This window comes from Balaenoptera ricei, chromosome 4 (genome assembly GCF_028023285.1).
Source record: "Balaenoptera ricei isolate mBalRic1 chromosome 4, mBalRic1.hap2, whole genome shotgun sequence".
NCBI lineage: Eukaryota > Metazoa > Chordata > Mammalia > Artiodactyla > Balaenopteridae > Balaenoptera > Balaenoptera ricei.
Genome location: NC_082642.1, coordinates 3,229,342 through 3,250,933, shown reverse-complemented (window position 1 = coordinate 3,250,933; position 21,592 = coordinate 3,229,342). Strand labels below are relative to the sequence as shown.

Genomic DNA, 21,592 nt, shown 5'->3' with positions numbered 1-21,592 from the left:
ACCTTTTATTGGCTTCTTCCCCCTCCTTGCCTCTCTTCCCCACTCTTGAGTAAACCTCCCTGGGGTCAACTCCCAAATGAAGCGCTTGCTCCTGAATCCTTGTCTCAGAGTTAGACTCTGGCGGAACCTAAACAGACACTATCCCTCCCCAAGCGGACCCAATCTTTCTAGGACTATCAATAAAGGTACATTACTTGCTCTGTCTTTTGTATGTGGACCTTGAATGGAATCACACAATGACTACCTTCAAGAAGGCAGAGGCTCTTCAAAAGGTCTACTTATTAGTTCCTTCTTTATAGATTCCTGCAGCGCCTCTGATACCTGCCTTTTTTGAGCCAGATACCTTAGTTGTTTCCCCTTGTTCTATGAGTTAACCCATATCCTTTTAATAGATTCATTTGGGGATGAGATAGCTAGAATTGCTTTCTGTGATTTGTAGTCAAAGCAACCAATGGATATAGATGATGTATTAGACCTCTTTCAGCTATAAAGATTTCATGATAAAAATGAACAAGTTATAAAAAGTATAAGATCACTAAATGCTGTATGTTATTCATAAAATCAAATCCATAGAAGTCACTTTAAAATGTCAGTGTTTTCATATTTCTTCACATTTTACTTGAAATAGCATCTCTAGCTTGTGAGAATGTCTTTCTAACATTTCAACACAATTCCCTCAAATAGTTATTGATCTGAAAGAGTGAAATAACTTCGTGGTGGTAGGGAGGGGTCATTGTGGTTGCTGCTATTTTGTTTTTATCTGGGTGACTATTAAGTTCCCATTATCTGGTGTAGAATCTCTTGAAACATTTTTAAGAATAAAAAGTTCTTAAGAGATTTCTATGCAAAGAAATCCATGCTAAATCCAATGCTAAAATCATAGAGAAACCTTGTTTATTTACATTAATCTTACATACCTGAACATGAGAGTCACAGAGAAAAACTATTTAAATATACACTAACAACAAAAGATCAGAAAGACAAATTAAGGAAACAATCCCATTTACCACTGCATCAAAACAAATAAAATACCTAGGAATAAACCTACTTGAGGAGTCAAAAGACCTGTACTCAGAAAACTATAAGGTACTGCTGAAAGAAATCAAAGATGACAAACAGATGGAGAGATATACCATGTCCTTGGATTGGAAGAATCAATATTGTCAAAATGACTATATTACCCAAAGCAATCTACAGATTCAGTGTAATACCTATCAAATTACCAATGGCATTTTTTCACAGAATTAGAACAAAAAAATTTACAATTTGTATGGAAACACAAAAGACCCCAAATAGCCAAAGCAATCTTGAGAAAAAGAAATGGAGCTGGAGGAATCAGGCTCCCTGACTTCCTACTATACTACAAAGCTACAGTAATCAAAACAGTTTGGAACTGGCACAAAAACAGAAATATAGATCAATGGAACAGGACAGAAAGTCCAAAGATAAACTCACACACCTATGGTCAACTAATCTATGACAAAGGAGGCAAGAATATACAATGGAGAAAAGACACCCCCTTCAATAAGTGGTGCTGGGAAAACTGGACAGCTACATGTAAAAGAATGAAATGAGAACACTCCCTAACACCATACACAAAAATAAACTCAAAATGAATTAAAGACTTGAATGTAAGCCCGGATACTATAAAACTCTTAGAGGAAAACATAGGCAGAACACTCTCTGACATAAATCGAAGCAAGATCTTTTTGATCCACCTCCTAGAGTAATGGAAATAAAAACAAAAATAAACAAATGGGACCTAATTAAACTTAAAAGCTTCTGCACAGCAAAGAAAACCATAAACAAAATGAAAAGACAACCCACAGAATGGGAGAAAATATTTGCAAATGAAGTGACTGACAAGGGATTAATCTCCAAAATATACAAAGAGCTCATGCAGCTCAATATCAAAAAAAAAAACAACCCAATCAAAAAATGGGCAGAAGATCTAAATAGACATTTCTCCAAAGAAGATATACAGATGGCCAAAAAGCATATGAAAAGATGCTCAATATCATAAATTATTAGAGAAATGCAAATCAAAACTACAATGAGGTATCACCTCACACCAGTCAGAATGGCCAACATCAAAAAACCTACAAACAATAAATGCTGGAGAGGGTGTGGAGAAAAGGGAACTCTTTTATACTCTCAGTGGGAACATAAACTGGTACAGCCACTATGGAGAACAGTATGGAGGTTACTTAAAAGACTAAATATAAAACTACCATATGATCCAGCAATCCCACTCCTGGGCATATATCCAGACAAAACTCTAATTTGAAAAGATACATCCACCCTGATGTTCATTGCAGCTCTATTTACAATAGCTAAGACATAGAAGCAACCTAAATGTCCATCAACAGATGAATGGATAAAGAAATGTGGTACATATATACAATGGAATATTACTCAGCCATAAAAAAGAACAAAATAATGACATTTGCAACAACATGGATGGACCTAGATAGTCTCATACTGAGTAAAGTCAGACAGAGAAAGACAAATATCATATGATATTGCTTATATGTGGAATCTAAAAAAAGATGGTACAAATGAACTTATTTACAAAACAGAAATAGAGTCACAGACGTAGAAAACAAACTTATGGTTACCAGGGGGTAAGGGGAGTGGAAGGATAAATTGGGAGATTGGGATGGACATATACACACTACTACGTATAAAATAGATAACTAATAAGGACCTACTGTATAGAACAGGGAACTCTACTCAATATTCTGTAATGACCTGTATGGGAAAAGAATCTAAAAAAAGAGTTGATATATATATATGTATAACTGATTCACTTTAGTGTACACCTGAAACTAACACAATTTGTATATCAACTATACTCCTATAAAAATTAAAAAATAAAAATAAAAAATTTAAAAATTTAAAAAATAAATATCATCTCCCTTAAAAAAAAAAAAAAGTGTCTCCTAATACCCAAATCTAGGACAAGATGAGAAAAAAATGTAAGAGTAATGGATTATAGCCTATATAAAATATATATATATATATATATATATATATATATATATAAAATTTGTGAGTCCATACTGATATAATTGAGTAAATAAATGGGAGAGAATTCCAATTAATAAATGTAGAAGGAATAATGGCAATATAAAATTATCATTTGGCAACATAATAGTAATAATTATCTCAGTCAAGAATCATTAATAGATGCTAAAATTAGCAGGAGAAAGTACAATGAAAAACAGAATATTTACATACTCCCAAATATCTCCTCACAAGATACTTGCCAAATACAAAGAGGAAAATTGTAATGTTACAGTGGAGAAATTTAGAAGACTCTGCCTTATTCAAGTGCTCCAATATCACCACTAATGAGACAAAGTGTTATCATGTGCCTCCTGATTTGATATGCTGAGAACGTGTGATGGTTAATTTTATGCGCCAACTTGACTGGGCCATGGGGTGCTCAGATATTAGATTAAACAGCATATATGGGTGTATTTGTGAGAGTGTTTCTGGATGAAATTCACATTTGAATTGGTAGAATGAGTGTAGCAGATTGCCCTCCTCAATGTGAGTGGGCTTCATCTGATCTGTTGAAGGGCTGAATAGAATAAACAGGTTGAGTAAGAAAGAATTTTTTGCTCTGTGTATCTTACTAACTTCAAGCTGGGAAACCAGTCTTCTCCTGCCTTCGGGCTCAGACTTGGACTCAAACTATACCATTGACTCTCCTGGGTCTGGACTTCTCAGCCTCCATAATCACGTGAGCCAATTCCTATTTATATTTGTGTGTGTGTGTGTTTGTGTGTGTGTACACATACACATATACACACACTATTGGTTCTGTTTCTCCTGAGAAACCTGACTAATACAGAGATTTTGGTACTGAGAGTGGTTCTAGAGGAACAGAATTTTAAGGATGAGTTTTCTGAATTGATTCTGGCCTTCTGGAATTGACTCTCGAATCTGATTAGATTTAAAGATGCAGAATGACTCTGCATCCAGTAGTAAACAGAGCACTTATAGTCCATGGCATGATCTGGCAATGCAGATACAGAAAATATCTGCATTGGATACTCCTAATCAATCCTTTATAAGAAGCAAGATGCTGGGTGACTGCGTATATGAAACTTTCAAACATTTTGGGAAATCAAACATATCAATATAATGAGGTTGGCTGGTTGCTTCTAATGTTGCTGGACAAAGTGATAAAAAAAAAAAAAAAAAAAGGATGAGCTCATGAATTCAATTTCCCAGCTCAGACACCACATAAATGACCTGAAACCTTCTATACATGCCTTGGAATACTCTTGCCTCCTGTAGCTGCAGGGCCCAGATTCCTGAAAATCAAAAGAATCTCACCCTGTGATTAACTGAATTACAGGTTAGACTCCCAGCCTCACAGAGTGTCTACCGTTAAAGTGAGGGCATTGACTGGGGAAAAAATGGGATCCTGCATGCTACCATGGGGATATGTGGGAAAAATCTGATGAATCTGGAAACACAATGAACCCCTAAATTCTGATGAGCCTTCTTTGCCGGTGGAAGAGGCCTCTCCACTCCCCACTGGAAGTGGCATTGGGTCAGGTACGTGGGATTTTGCAATAATGCATAACCTGAATTTAATCATGAGAAAATATCAGACAGACCAAAACAGAGGGACATTCTACAAAATAACTGGCCAGTACCCTTCAAAAAGGTCAAGGCCATGCAGGACAAGCAAAGGCTAAGGAACTTTCACAGATTGGGGGAGACCGAGAAGACATGTCAACTAAATGCAATGTGGGATCACTGATTGGAATCTGGTCCCCAAAAAAAGGTCATTAGTGGGACAATTGATAAAAGTTGCATAAGACTGTAGATTAGTTCGTAGTACTGTATCAATATTAACTTCCTATTTCTGATCATTGTACTGTGGTTATGTAAGATATTAACCTTTTGGGGGGCTGGGTGCAGTGTATGCAGGAATTCTTTGTGCTATTTTTACAACTGTTTTGTGTCTTAAATTATCTCAAAATGAAAAGTTCAAAAGTTAAAAAAAATAAGTTCAAAGCATTATTTAAAGTGAATTACACAAACGTGCACTGAAATAGCAACTGGAGATGGAGAATATACTGAGGGAGTAAATGTAAAAAATATCCGGAATATTGATTAGGCTCCCTGAAATCATACTGTGTTCAAAACACGCCGCGGTCACACTGTGAAAAGCAAAATGGAAATAAGAAACTAGATGTAAAAAAAAAATCACACACAGCCTGAAGAACAATGCAAAATGACCACTTATTCAACCCATGAATTGAAAGGAATTCGGAGTAAAGAACTGATTGAAGAAGGGTTTGGAAGATTTAAGAAAAATGTGACTGAACACAAGTGAGGATTTTGACATATATGAGTGATTTCCCTCCTCTACTATTTCTGATAAGAAATTATAAATATGTATTTCTCTATAGATGAATATATTCTATTTCTTCTAATAAGTATGCATGCATCTATAAATTATGAATAGAAATTTATCATCATCTGTATAACTAGGAAAGGGTGGATATAAAGAATTGTGCATACATCAGAAAATTCTGCAAAAAAAAAAAAACAATGGAGTTGTACTCCAGGGAGAAAGAAACTGATCAGCCCAGTGGTTACACAGTAACTAAATGGAAAGAAGATCTAATAGTATATCATCATCATTATCTTAAGGCAATTATAGTATAGTGGCAAAAATCTGAGCATTTACTATATACCAGCCACTATTAATCAAGGACTTTACATGTCAATTCACATAATCCTCACAACATATGAGGTTAGTCTACTATTCTTCCCATTTTATAGATGAAGGTAAAATGTAAATGGCAAAAATGGGATTTGAGGGCAAGCAGTTTGGCCCAAAAGTAAAGTTTTTAATCACAAGTTTTAACCACTGCCGTGAATTTGCAAGAAAAGACTTGACTCAACAGACTGGTTTTCCCTTCTCCTGGGAGATGAAGCTTCCAATTTGTAATACTATTATGGCTTAATATGATCAATACCCAGGATTAGGATCTTCCTGTCACCAGGAGGTGATGGACTGGGGCATGTGTGGCAAGGTGAAGGGTTGAAGGTAGGGAAGGGGTGACAAGAAGTCTCAGACCATAGGATGTAGAGCCCACACCCCTCACGCCAGCACCGAGGCTGGCTGTAGTTCCCTACTGGCCAGGGCTCTCGAAGGGACCAGAGTGAACTGCGCCTGCCATACAGACCCTGCCTTGTTGATTAGAAAATGGTCTTTTGGGTAGAATTTGAACTGGTGATGTCAGGCCTTGTCACACCTACTACTTGACTCCAAAGTGGCAGCTGGGAGTACAGTCAGCAGAGGACAGTGGACAAATGCTCCTAAGTGTGAACTTAGATTTGTAAAACACCCTCAATCAGTTCATATATCCTGTGTTCAGAAAATCTGGACACCAACAGTCAGGACTCACTCCGGTAACTGACTAGGAAAAATAACACAATGAAAACATTTGAGAAATATTTGTTCTGGAAACAGAATTTGCAAATGAATTTAGAGTAGGGTCAATTCAAAAGCCTACAGAAGACAAGGAGGTAATGGATTATAATCGCGTAAAACAGGCAGAGCTGTTTCTTTTGAAGAGGCTTTGTTTCCTTATTAAACACATAGACTAGTCATCACTTCCGCAAAGAAATATGCCCTCTCCAATGTTGCTTTTAAAACACACAGCTCTTTTGGGCTATCTTTTGTTTCCCTGGCTTTGATGGAGAGACGCACAGAGAAGTAGTTCTCTCCTGTGGGACTTCCAGTAATGTAAGCACGATGATAAATGTGGACTGACAAGCCCTGAGAGGGAGACGAGAGGCAGTGGGTGGGAGGATGGGAGGAGTGACAGCACACGCGCACTGGTGAGTACAGGCTCTGTCGCCTGGCAGCTGGTTTTCGCCAAGCAGAATGTGGGCCCTGTGTGGTCAGACCTCCGCATTGTTCAAGAAAGCCTGAAAACATTTTTATATGAAATATCTTGGCCTTCCAATATTTACCTCAAGCTTTCAGATTAGGTGCAGACCTCCTTCTTAAAGCACTTTCTTCATCATCTTCAGTGACACTCTCCCAGGTGTCTTCCTTCTGTACTGGAAGCTCCTCATCTCCTTCTCTGGGTCCCCCTCTGCTCCTCATCATCTAAAATAAGGGTGTCCCAGATCCACTTCTCTGCTCTATCTACATTCTCTACCTGGGCAACCTCACCCGATCCCATGGCTTTCAGCCACCTGTGCCAGAGATTCCCAAACTTACATCCAGCCCTGACCTCTGCCTGGCGCTCCAGACACTGTCACCGTGACTTCTCCAAATAGATGTCTAATAGGAAACTCAAATTAACATGGCCAAAAGGGAACTCTCCCCTGACCTACCCATACCTTCTCCTCCCCATCTCAGGAAATGGAACACCATCCACCAAGGTGTTCAAAACAGAAAAAAAAAAAAAAAAAAAAAAAAGCATTTCATGCTTGATGTAATATTTATGTGTGGTATAATTTTAGCTTCACACTTGTTTATGTTATTCCGCCTTTTTAAGAGACTCTTTCAGCCTCTTCCTCATCCCTTTCACCAGGAAAATTCCTATTTATCCTTCAAGAATCAGTTCCAGCATCATCACCTCCAGGCAGGGCTGATCACATAATTTTCTGGGCCCCGTGCAAGATGAAAATGTGGATGAAATTAATCTACTCGTCACACGTTTGGTCACCCCAAGCCAAGGGATTGTCGCCTCTGCACGGGACACTCTTGGTACCTGAATTGAGGGTGAGAGGTCCTCATGAGTTGCCTAGACAATGACCCTGTGGAGCTGCCAGCGCAGGGCAGGGACAACTGCCACCTTGCCCCACCCCAAGACACTGCGGGGCACAAGCCTGGCCTTGACCCTCCTTGCTCCTGTGCCTGGTCTCTGCCTGGGATGGAGGGTGATGGCAGTATGAGGGCCTCCGCATGCAAGGTTCACTGCCCCCTGGCTCCAGTGGCTGAGGATGGGCTGCTGAGAACCCCTCCTGGGGAGACAGGGAAGCAGAGGAAGGTGGGACTGCACTGAGCTGGGGCTCCAAGCCCTGGGTGCATGCCCATTGTCCCATTGAACTGCACCTACAAAACACACATTTCAAGGATAAAGCTACAATATTAAGAATTTCAAAAGGGGACCACAGAGCATTAAACCCCAAGCATGAGCGCTTGTGAGCGTGAGGCCCTGAGACGCTGGTTGTATGCCCATGAAGCTGGTCCTGCCTCCGAGAAATTTCCTCTGACCCGTCCCCCCAAACTGAACTAGCTGCCCCTTTCTGTGCTCCTTGCTTACCCCATGTTTGCATGTACCACTACATTTAACACATTATCTTACATTATCTATTTATATGTATGTTTCACAAAATATTTTGTAAACGTCATAAGTTCAAGGAATTTGGCTAAATCCTTTTTTCTTTTTAATTTCTAGGCCTCAGTATTGAAACTGCTTATCAGTAGACCTTTGATAGGTGTTCAAATGACCTGACAAATATACTAACTGGCTGAGCAGAAACCAATTTATACACCATCCCTTTTCGGCCCTGCCAACACCCCTACCATGGTTGTCTCCCTTGTGTTCCAGCCCCAGCAATGGATCACACCTGATCCACAGTTTTACGTCCCCACTACTATAGCCACTGCCACCACCACGGACTAGGAAGTTTCCATGCACAGCTCCAACTGACAAGGAGAGATCATCACATCTGAACATCTGAACACTCGCCAGATGGGATCCACAGAGGCTCTGGCTTCCCCTGGGGAGCTGGGAAAGGCTGCGTAACATAGCTGGAAAGGTGAGAAAGTTAACATCCTAAGGAGGCAGAATTCAACAATGAAAGGCAAGAGATAGAAAGGAGTCAGCAGATATTTACCTGTCTTTCTTTCCCCTAATGGACTGTTCTGAAATGCAGTCATTTTATTTGGCCTCTCTGGAAATGTCCCACAAGGCTGGGCAACCAGCCATGTTTATTCTGAAGTCAGCCAGCTTGCCAATATTCCTCCTTGTAGTTTCTTACCCTACTTAGGGTAAGTTTAGGGATATCAATTTGCCACTGCAACTGATCAAATGGGGGTAATAATAATTATAGTACTTTTGCAGCGGTTGGCTACTTATGATGGCACTGAAATCCTTGATAGGTTTGGGGCAGCTCATTGTCATTTTAAGGCATTCTGTGAAAGCCATAGATGACTTTAAGGCAGGTAGTAAGTCCAGATCATGAACACATCAAGCAAGAACCAGAGGAACATCTGTGGGGGTAGATCTTGAAGGTGTTGGACCCTCAAGTGGAAATGGAATTTTAAACTAAGCAGGAGAAATTTGTTGAAATGGGCAACTCATCCATAAGTTGGAATTTAGTGCCTAGCAAGTCTTAATAATGTCCTAATAAAATTCAGTGTTTACCAGTCCTAATAGTTAGCTGGGATGACTCCATAAAGCCTGGATTCACAATGGCTCAGTTAGTTGAGGTGGATTTGTTGGAACTTACTTGGCAGAGTAATGAGAAAGGGGTGAGAAGGCTCAGGAAAAAGAGAATATTAGAATGAAGATATGCAAACCCACTACCTGAGTGTATTCTCCAAGAGGGGACACTCCCCTCGCTAAGAAATGTACCCATGATGGGAGAGCCAACATCACTGAGAAACTCACTGTTGGTTGTCTTCTTCAGGCCAGGGTTGACAGTGGAAGATCCTGGCATAGCACTGGACTTTATATCAATGGAGATATTGGGATTCTGGAAAGGCAGAAGCCAGGGGGGATATAATTACTAAACTGAGTAGTATGGTCAGAATGGCAATCAAAGTGCCTTGGCCCAAAGTGATTATTACCTCAAATTGATGATGGTTTTCCCAAAGGTAACATAGACAAACCACCGTCTAAGAGCGTTGGTTGTCAAAGTGTTGTCCTAAGATCAGCAGCTTTAGCATCACCTAGGAACGTCTTTGAAACGAAAATTCTCAAACCCCACTCCAGACCTACTAATGTAAAAATTCTGGGGATGTGGCCCAACAATCTATGTTTTAACTAATCCCCTAGGTGATCTGGATACATGCTAAAGTTTAAAGACCATTGACTCGGCTTTTGTTTGATTTGTACAACCAAAAAGAATTCAAAACTGATCATAAGGCTGATGTCAGACACTGATGGAAAACTGAAATTTCCAGTTACTAGATCCAAGCCAGTTCACAGAGCCAGAGCCCATTGATTAAAGGGAATACTGGGTCCCCACAATGCCACCACAGCATGGTAAGTATCTCTCTAACCTTTCCTCACATTTGCCAGAGTAATTGTGTGCTGAAGAAAAGGGAATACCCAGATTTTTTTTTTTTTTTTTTTTTTTTTTTTTTGCTGCACCACAAGGCATGCAGGATCTTAGTTCCTCAACCAGGGATCAAACCTGTGCCCTCTGCAGTGGAAGTGCAGAGTCTTAATCACTGGACCACCAGGGAAGTCCCCAGATGTCTTGAGGAGAGTTAGAATGAGATCACAGCTGACAACAATATTAGAGAACCCCAAACACCACCATGGTCCTCCAGTTAAAAGGGAGCCTTATAGATACCAGATTGTAAATGGTGTTTGGGTTCAAGGTCATCTCACAATGGATCCAATAGATCCAAGGACCCACTCTGTTGCTGTATCTCTTGTCTCTGAATGCCTAATGGGATAGATATACTTAGAAGTTTGCCCTTGGTTTCCTGACCTATGAATTAAGGAACATTATGATTAAAAAAGGTGCAAGAGGAGTAGGGGCAAGATGGCGGAAGAGTAAGACGCGGAGATCACCTTCCTTCCCACAGATACAGTAGAAATACATCTACACGTGGAACTGCTCCTACAGAACACCCACTGAACGCTGGCAGAAGACGTCAGACCTCCCAAAAGGCAAGAAAATCCCCACGTACTTGGGTAGGGTAAAAGAAAAAAGAAATAACAGAGACAAAAGAATAGGGACGGGACCTGCGCCAGTGGGAGGGAGCCGTGAAGGAGGAAAGGTTTCCAGGCACTAGGAAGCCCCTTTGCAGGCAGAGGCTGCGGGTGGCAGAGGGGGGAAGCTTCGGAGCCGCGGAGGAGAGCGCAGCCACAGGGGTGTGGAGGGCAAAGCGGAGAGACTCCCGCACAGAGGCTCGGCGCCAACCAGCACTCACCAGCCCGAGAGGCTTGTCTGCTCACCCGCCGGGGCGGGCGGGGGCTGGGAGCTGAGGCTCGGGCTTTGGTGCTAGCCGGGAGGGAGTCCGGGAAAAAGTCTGCAGCTGCCGAAGAGGCAAGAGACTTTTTCTCGCCTCTTTGTTTCACGGCGCGCAAGGAGAGGGGATTCAGAACGCTGCCTAAACGAAATCCAGAGACGGGTGCGAGCCGTGGCTATCAGCGCAGATCCCACAGCAACAGGGGCGCAGAGGGAAAAACGGAGAGATTCCCGCACAGAGGCTCAGCGCCGAGCAGCGCTCACCAGCCCGAGAGGCTTGTCTGCTCACCCGCAGGGGCGGGCGGGGCTGGGAGCTGAGGCACGGGCTTCGGTTGGATCGCAGGGAGAGGACTGGGGTTGGCGGCGTGAACACAGCCTGAAGGGGTTGGCGTGCCACGGCGAGCTGGGAGGGAGCCAGAGAGGAGGTCCGCAGCCGCCGAAGAGGCAAGAGACTTTTTCTTGCCTCTTTGTTTCGCGGCGCGCAAGGAGAGGGGATTCAGAGCGCCGCCTAGACGAACTCCAGAGGCAGGTGCGAGCCGCGGCTAACAGCGCGGACCCCAGAGACGGGCGCGAGCCGTGGCCATCAGCGCGGACCCCAGAGACTGGTAGGAGACGCTAAGGCTGCTGCTGCCGCCACCAAGAAGCCTGTGTGCGAGCACAGGTCACTCTCCACACCGCCCCTCCCGGGAGCCGGTGCAGCTCGCCACTGCCAGGCTCCCGTGATCCGGGGACAACTTCCCCGGGAGAACACACGGCGCGCCTCGGGCTGCTGCAACGTCACGACGCCTCTGACGCCGCAGGCTCGCCCCGCCTCCTCCATACTGCTCCCTCCCCCGGCCTGAGTGAGCCAGAGCCCCCGAAGCAGCTGCTCCTTTAACCCCGTTCTGTCTGGGTGGGGAACGGACGCCCTAAGGCGACATACATGCAGAGGCGGGTCCAAATCCAAAGCTGAACGCTGGGAGCTGTACGAACAAAGAAGAGAAAGGGAAATCTCTCCCAGCAGCCTCAGAAGCAGCGGATTAAAGCTCCACAAACAACTTGATGTGCCTGCATCTGTTGAATACCTGAATAGACAACGAATCATCCCAAATTCAAAAGGTGGACTTTAGGAGCAGGATATATTAATTTCCCCTTTTCCTTTTTTTGTGAGTGTATATGTGTATGCTTCTGGGTGAGATTTTGTCTGTATAGTTTTGCTTTCACCATTAGACCTAGGGTTAGGTCCGTCCATTTTTTTTTTTTTACTTAAAAAAATTTTTTTTACCTAATATATGTTTTCTTAATAATTTTTTCCATATTTTCTATTTTTAGAAATTAAAAAAATTTTTAATAAGTTTTTTCATATTTTTTATTTTAAAAAATTAAAAATTTTTTTTCTTAATAAATTTTTTCTTAAAAATTTTTTTCTTATTTTTTACTATAAAAAATTAATAAATCTATTTTTAAAAATTAAAAAAAATTTTTTTCTGAATACATTTACTCTTAATAATTTTTTTTCTTATTTTTTACTATAATAGCTTTATTTTATTTTATTTTATCCTCTTTCTTTCTTTCTATTTTTTTCTCCCTTATATTCTGAGCTGTGTGGATGAAAGGCTCTTGGTGCTCCAGCCAGGCATCAGGGCTGTGCCTCTGAGGTGGGAGAGCCAACTTCAGGACACTGGTCCACAAGAGACCTACCAGCTCCACGTAATACCAAACTGCAAAAATCTCTCAGAGATCTCCATCTCAACATCAAGACCCAGCTTCACTCAACGACCAGCAAGCTACAGTGCTGGACACCCTATGCCAAACAACTAGCAAGACAGGAACACAGCCCCATCCATTAGCAGGGAGGCTGCCTAAAATCATAAGGCCACAGACACCCCAAAACACACCACCAGACGTGGACGAGCCCACCAGAAAGACAAGATTCAACCTCATCCACCAGAACACAGGCAATAGTCCCCTCCACCAGGAAGCCTACACAACCCACTGAACCAACCTTACCCACTGGGGACAGATACCAAAAACAACGGGAACTACGAACCTGCAGCCTGGGAAAAGGAGACCCCAAACACAGTAAGATAAGCAAAATGAGACGACAGAAAAACACACAGCAGATGAAGGAACAGGGTCAAAACACACCAGACCTAACAAATGAAGAGGAAATAGGTAGTCTACCTGAAAAAGAATTCAGAATAATGATAGTAAGGATGATCCAAAATCTTGGAAATAGAATAGACAAAATGCAAGAAACATTTAACAAGGACGTAGAAGAACCAAAGAGCAACCAAGCAACGATGAAAAACACAATAAATGAAATTAAAAATACTCTAGATGGGATCAATAGCAGAATAACTGAGGCAGAATAAAGGATAAGTGACCTGGAAGATAAAATGGTGGAAATAACTACTGCAGAGCAGGATAAAGAAAAAAGAATGAAAAGAACTGAGGACAGTCTCAGAGACCTCTGAGACAACATGAAACGCACCAACATTCGAATTATAGGGGTCCCAGAAGAAGAAGAGAAAAAGAAAGGGACTGAGAAAATATTTGAAGAGATTATAGTTGAAAACTTCCCTAATATGGGAAAGGAAATAGTTAATCAAGTCCAGGAAGCACAGAGAGTCCCATACAGGATAAACCCAAGGAGAAACACGCCAAGACACATATTAATCAAACTGTCAAAAATTAAATATAAAGAAAACATATTAAAAGCAGCAAGGGAAAAACAACAAATAACACACAAGGGAATCCCCATAAGGTTAACATCTGATCTTTCAGCAGAAACGCTGCAAGCCAGATGGGAGTGGCAGGATATACTTAAAGTGATGAAGGAGAAAAACCTACAACCAAGATTACTCTACCCAGCAAGGATCTCATTCAGATGTGATGGAGAAATTAAAACCTTTACAGACAAGCAAAAGCTGAGAGAGTTCAGCACCACCAAACCAGCTTTACAACAAATGCTAAAGGAACTTCTCTAGGCAAGAAACACAAGAGGAGGAAAACACCTACAATAACAAACCCAAAACATTTAAGAAAATGGGAATAGGAACATACATATCGATAATTACCTTGAATGTAAATGGATTAAATGCTCCCACCAAAAGACACAGACTGGCTGAATGGATACAAAAACAAGACCCATATATATGCTGTCTACAAGAGACCCACTTCAGACCTAGAGACACATACAGACTGAAAGTGAGGGGATGGAAAAAGATATTCCATGCAAATGGAAATCAAAAGAAAGCTGCAGTAGCAATTCTCATATCAGACAAAATAGACTTTAAAATAAAGAATATTATAAGAGACAAAGAAGGACACTATATAATGATCAAGGGATCGATCCAAGAGGAAGGTATAACAATTGTAAATATTTATGCACCCAACATAGGAGCACCTCAATACATAAGGCAAATACTAACAGCCATAAAAGGGGAAATCGACAGCAACACAATCATAGTAGGGGACTTTAACACCCCACTTTCACCAATGGACAGATCATCCAAAATGAAAATAAATAAGGAAACACAAGCTTTAAATGATACATTAAACAAGATGGACTTAATTGATATTTATAGGACATTCCACCCAAAAACAACAGAATACACATTTTTCTCAAGTGCGCATGGAACATTCTCCAGGATAGATCATATCTTGGGTCACAAATCAAGCCTTGGTAAATTTAAGAAAATTGAAATCGTATCAAGTATCTTTTCCAACCACAACGCTATGAGACTAGATATCAATTACAGGAAAAGATGTGTAAAAAATACAAACACATGGAGGCTACACAATACACTACTTAATAACGAAGTGATCACTGAAGAAATCAAAGGGGAAATCAAAAAATACCTAGAAACAAATGACAATGGAGATACAACGACCCAAAACCTATGGGACGCAGCAAAAGCAGTGCTAAGAGGGAAGTTTATAGCAATACAAGCCTACCTCAAGAAACAGGAAACATCTCGAATAAACAACCTAACCTTGCACCTAAAGCAATTAGAGAAAGAAGAACAAAAAAACCCCAAAGCTAGCAGAAGGAAAGAAATCATAAAGATCAGGTCAGAAATAAATGAAAAAGAAATGAAGGAAACAATAGCAAAAATCAATAAAACTAAAAGCTGGTTCTTTGAGAAGATAAACAAAATTGATAAACCATTAGCCAGACTCATCAAGAAAAAAAGGGAGAAGACTCAAATCAATAGAATTAGAAATGAAAAAGGAGAAGTAACCACTGACACTGCAGAAATACAAAAGATCATGAAAGATTACTACAAGCAACTCTACGCCAATAAAATGGACAACCTGGAAGAAATGGACAGATTCTTAGAAATGCACAAACTGCCGAGACTGAACCAGGAAGAAATAGAAAATATGAACAGACCAATCACAAGCACTGAAATTGAAACTGTGATTAAAAACCTTCCAACAAACAAAAGCCCAGGACCAGATGGCTTCACAGGTGAATTCTATCAAACATTTAGAGAAGAGCTAACACCTATCCTTCTCAAACTCTTCCAAAATATTGCAGAGGGAGGAACACTCCCAAACTCATTCTACGAGGCCACCATCACCCTGATACCAAAACCAGACAAAGATGTCACAAAGAATGAAAACTACAGGCCAATATCACTGATGAACACAGATGCAAAAATCCTCAACAAAATACTCGCAAACAGAATCCAACAGCACATTAAAAGGATCATACACCATGATCAAGTGGGGTTTATCCCAGGAATGCAAGGATTCTTCAATATACGTAAATCAATCAATGTGATACACCATATTAACAAATTGAAGGAGAAAAACCATATGATCATCTCAATAGATGCAGAGAAAGCTTTCGACAAAATTCAACACCCATTTATGATAAAAGCCCTGCAGAAAGTAGGCACAGAGGGAACTTTCCTCAACATAATAAAGGCCATATATGACAAACCCACAGCCAACATTGTCCTCAATGGTGAAAAACTGAAATCATTTCCACTAAGATCAGGAACAAGACAAGGTTGCCCACTCTCACCACTATTATTCAACATAGTTTTGGAAGTGTTAGCCACAGCAATCAGAGAAGAAAAAGAAATAAAAGGAATCCAAATCGGAAAAGAAGAAGTAAAGCTGTCACTGTTTGCAGATGACATGATACTATACATAGAGAATCCTAAAGATGCTACCAGAAAACTCCTAGAGCTAATCAATGAATTTGGTAAAGTAGCAGGATACAAAATTAATGCACAGAAATCTCTTGCATTTCTATACACTAATGACGAAAAATCTGAAAGTGAAATTAAGAAAACACTCCCGTTTACCATTGCAACAAAAAGAATAAAATATCTAGGAATAAACCTACCTAAGGAGACAAAAGACCTGTATGCAGAAAATTATAAGACACTGATGAAAGAAATTAAAGATGATACAAATAGATGGAAAGATATACCATGTTCCTGGATTGGAAGAATCAACATTGTGAAAATGACTCTACTACCCAAAGCAATCTACAGATTCAATGCAATCCCTATCAAACTACCACTGGCATTTTTCACAGAACTAGAACAAAAAATTTCACAATTTGTATGGAAACACAAAAGACCCCGAATAGCCAAAGCAATCTTGAGAACGAAAAATGGAGCTGGGGGAATCAGGCTCCCTGACTTCAGACTATATTACAAAGCTACAGTAATCAAGACAGTTTGGTACTGGCACAAAAACAGAAATATAGATCAATGGAACAGGATAGAAAGCCCAGAGATAAACCCACGCACATATGGTCACCTTATCTTTGATAAAGGAGGCAAGCATATACAGTGGAGAAAAGACAGCCTCTTCAATAAGTGGTGCTGGGAAAATTGGACAGATACATGTAAAAGTATGAAATTAGAACACTCCCTGACACCATGCACAAAAATAAACTCAAAATGGATTAAAGACCTAAGTGTAAGACCAGACACTATCAAACTCTTAGAGGAAAACATAGGCAGAACACTCTATGACATACATCACAGCAAGATTCTTTTTGACCCAGCTCCCAGAGAAATGGAAATAAGAACACAAATAAACAAATGGGACTTAATGAAACTTAAAACTTTTGCACAGCCAGGGAAACCATAAACAAGACCAAAAGACAACCATCAGAATGGGAGAAAATATTTGCAAATGAAGCAACTGACAAAGGATTAATCTCCAAGATTTACAAGCAGCTCATGCAGCTCAATAACAAAAAAACGAACAACCCAATCCAAAAATGGGCAGAAGACCTAAATAGACATTTCTCCAAAGAAGATATACAGATGGCCTACAGACACATGAAAGAATGCTCAACATCATTAATCATTAGAGAAATGCAAATCAAAACTACAATGAGATATCATCTCACACCGGTCAGAATGGCCATCATCAAAAAATCTAGAAACAATAAATGCTGGAGAGGGTGTGGAGGAAAGGGGACTCTCTTGCACTGTTGGTGGGAATGTAAATTGATACAGCCACTATGGAGAACAGTATGGAGGTTCCTTAAAAAACTACAAATAGAACTACCATACGATCCAGCAATCCCACTACTGGGTATATACCCTGAGAAAACCATAGTTCAAAAAGAGTCATGTACCACAATGTTCATTGCAGCTCTATTTACAATAGCCAGGACATGGAAGCAACCTAAATGTCCATCGAGAGATGAATGGATAAAGAAGATGTGGCACATATATACAATGGAATATTACTCAGCCATAAAAAGAAATGAAATGGAGGTATTTGTAATGAGGCGGATGGAGTTAGAGTCTGTCATACAGAGTGAAGTAAGTCAGAAAGAGAAAAACAAATACAGTATGCTAACACATATATACGGAATCTAAGGAAAAAAAAAAAAAAAAGCCATGAAGAACCTAGTGGCAAGACGGGAATAAAGACACAGACCTACTAGAGAATGGACTTGAGGATATGGGGAGGGGGTGGGGTGAGATGTGACAGGGTGAGAGAGTGTCATGAACATATATACACTACCAAATGTAAAATAGATAGCTAGTGGGAAGCAGCCGCATAGCACAGGGAGATTAGCTCGGTGCTTTGTGACCACCTAGAGGGGTGGGATGGGGAGGGTGGGAGGGAGGGAGATGCAAGAGGGAAGAGATATGGGAACATATTGTATATGTATAACTGATTAACTTTGTTATAAAGCAGAAGCTAACACACCATTGTAAGGCAATTATACTTCAATAAAGATGTTTTAAAAAAAAAAAAAAAAAAGTGCAAGGCACTTTCCCTCCAGGCCAAGACAGTACATCAGAAGCAATATCACCTGCCAGACAAATTGCAGAAATTAGTACCAAAAAAGACTTAAAAGATTCAGGGATGGTGATTCCCATAATATACCTAGTCATTTCATCTACCTGGCCTCTGCAAATAAATCATGTGGATCATGGTGGGTGCCAGTGGACTACTATAAACTTAAAATAGTATCCCCAATTAGAGTTTCTGTGCTAGATACGAATTTTATGGGAGCAGATCAACTCAATCTCTGGCACTTCATTTGTGACTACTGTTTTGCTGAATGCTTTACTCCTGATTCTCATCAATAGAGAGGATCAAAAGCAGCCCATCTTCACGCTTCAAGGACAGCAGGAAGTCCTCACTACCTTGCTCTAGGTCTGTGTTAATTTTCTGCGGTCTGCCATGGCCTATTCTATAGCGATCTCCATCATCTTGCTGCTCCGCCGTGCAGCGTGCCAGCCTTCTACACTGATTGACATTTTACTAATTGGACCTAATAAGGAGAACAGGTCAAGTAATTCAAATGCCCTATTAAAACACATATGTGTCAGAGGGTAGGCGGTAAGTCCTTGATGATCAAGGGGTCTGCAACATCAGTGACATTTTTAGGGGTTCAGTGGTCTGGAACATGAAGGGCCGTACACTCTGAAGTAAAGCCTGAGAGCCTGACAATGGTACACCAAGTAACCGTGCAATTGGAGCTGCCCGTCATGAGCTTAGCGTTAACAGAAACTCCCAGAAGAAGGTTGAGAGGCAAAGAAGCAAACTATTGCATGAAAGAAATGGTAGATTTAGGGAGACTCAAGTACTCCAGAAGATGCAAAAAAAAAATATGACTTGTTGGCCTAGACCTCCATATCGCCTGCCTCTGCTGCACTGATGCAACTCTCTCAGCCCACACCTATTCCAGCTGAGGGAGAAACAAAGACCTTGAACTCAAGTCAAAGACAGTTTGGTAGTATGCTATATTGGGTCCTATAGAAATGGATCACTGCCACGTTATGCCACAAAGAGACTCCTAGTAACCAGGGAGATAGAATGACCTATTTTCTGGGTGTCAGTCAGCTTCTCTCCTTGCTCAGTTCACTGCTTGCACAATGGGCTAATGAACAAAGTGGCCATGGTGGCATGTTCAGATCCTGTACACGAATCCAAAAGCAGGGGCTCCAGGGGAAGTAGGGGTGAGAAGCGGCTGCAGCTCTGGGCAGAGGAGGCAGGAACCCGAAGGCGAGCAGGGGCTGGGTGGGCACCACGGCGGGGGTCACCATCGAGGCGGTGAAGCGTGAGACCCTTGTTCTGCAGCAGCAGGCCGGTGACGTGGAGGAGAGGGCCGAGCGCCTCCCGCGGAAGTGGAGGGAGAAAGGCGGCCTGGGAACAGGCTGAGGCGGCCTCCTTGAACCGTAGGATCCAGCTGGTTGAAGAGGAGCTGGACCGCGCTCAAGAGCGCCTGGCCACTGACCTGCAAAAGCTGGAGGAAGCCGAGAAAGCTGCTGATGACAGCGAGAGAGCCATGAAGGTTACTGAAAACCGAGCCTTAAAAGAGGAAGAAAAAATGGAGCTCCAGGAAATCCAACTCGAAGAAGCTAATCACATTGCAGAAGAGGCAGATAGGAGGTACGAAGAGGTGGCTCTTTGGCTGGTGATTATTGAGGGAGACTTGGAAGGCACAGAGGAGTGAGCTGAGCTGGCAGAGTCCCGTTGCCGAGAGGTGGATGAGCAGATCAGATTGATGGACCAGAACCTGAAGTGTCTGAGTGCTGCTGAAGAAAAGTACTCTCAAAAAGAAGACAAATATGAGGAAGAGATAGATTCTTACTGATAAACTCAAGGAGACAGAGACTCATGCTGAGTTTGCTGAGAGATCGGTAGCCAAGCTGGAAAAGACCGTTGAAGATTTGGAAGATAAACTGAAATGCACCAAAGAGGAGCACCTCTGTACACAAAGGATGCTGGACCAGACTCTGCTTGACCTGGATGAAATGCAGGCACCCCAGGCCCGCCCTGTGCTGCTCCTCCCTCTGACCCCGACTCGGCTGAGGCCAGCCTGCCCGAAGCTGACCGTTAAGCTGACAGCTCATCTTTAACTGCAAGGCTGCTTTCTCCTTTCGCCACCTCTCCCACCCCCTCCCCCGCGTCCTTTTCGCCAGACTGCCTCTGCCTCCCCCCAGAGATTCCAGTTGGACCAGAGGCTGAGCACTTTTGGGAACAACTGTTTAAGGGAACGTGAGCACAATGCCAAGTGTCTTTAAAAGCGTGCTGTGATGGACACATTTTGTAATTACCTTTTCTGTTGCTGTTGATGTAGCAGCCATTTGTAAAACATTCCAGATAATTCCATAGCTTTGAAGCAGCAGTCTAATCCCTGTCTCACTTTTGGAAGGTAACTTTTCAGCTTAATGCATATTGCCCTCTCCGTAGAGGAGGGGAAAATGTATGGGCCTGCCTTCCTGAGAGCCAAACAGCCCAGAGAAAGGCTCCATTCTGGGAAACCTCGTTGCTCTGTAAAAAGTACCCACCAAACCAGAGAGGTGATTCCAGGAGGAGTTAGCAAAAAAAAAAAAAAGCGCTGTTCAGGTTTTCAGCTGAAAATGGTATCTTTGGGCAACTTTTTTTTTTTTTCATCAGAAGTGACCAAACAAAATTAAGATGGCAAAGACTTCCCTGATGACACAGTGGTTAAGAATCTGCCTGCCAATGCAGGGGACACGGGTTCGAGCCCTGGTCCAGGAAGATCCCACATGCCACGGAGCAACTAAGCCCGTGAGCCACAACTACTGAGCCCGCGTGCCTAGAGCCCGTGCTCCGCAATGAGAAGCCACCGCAATGAGAAGCCCGTGCAGCGCAATGAAGAGTAACCCCCGCTCGCCGCAACTAGAGAAAGCCCGCGTGCAGCAATGAAGACCCAACGCAGCCATAAGTAAATAAATACATAAATAAATAAATAAATTTTTAAAATGGCGAGACCTCTGTCTGAGACCAAATCCTTGTCCCAGCTCTACCCCATTCCCAACCGCTCACAGAATGGATCATGTGCCCCTTATATTGAGGTGACCACTTATTTGCTCTCTCTCTTTTGAAAGAAAGAAAATTATGTTTTGCCACTGATTTAGCCATCTGAAACTCATCTCAG

General features: G+C 41.8%; 1 pseudogene; it reads left to right on the top strand.

The window, feature by feature from the left end:
- Positions 1 to 5,257: 5,257 nt before the first annotated feature.
- Positions 5,258 to 20,546, top strand: LOC132365103 (tropomyosin alpha-3 chain-like; annotated as a pseudogene).
- Positions 20,547 to 21,592: the final 1,046 nt, after the last annotated feature.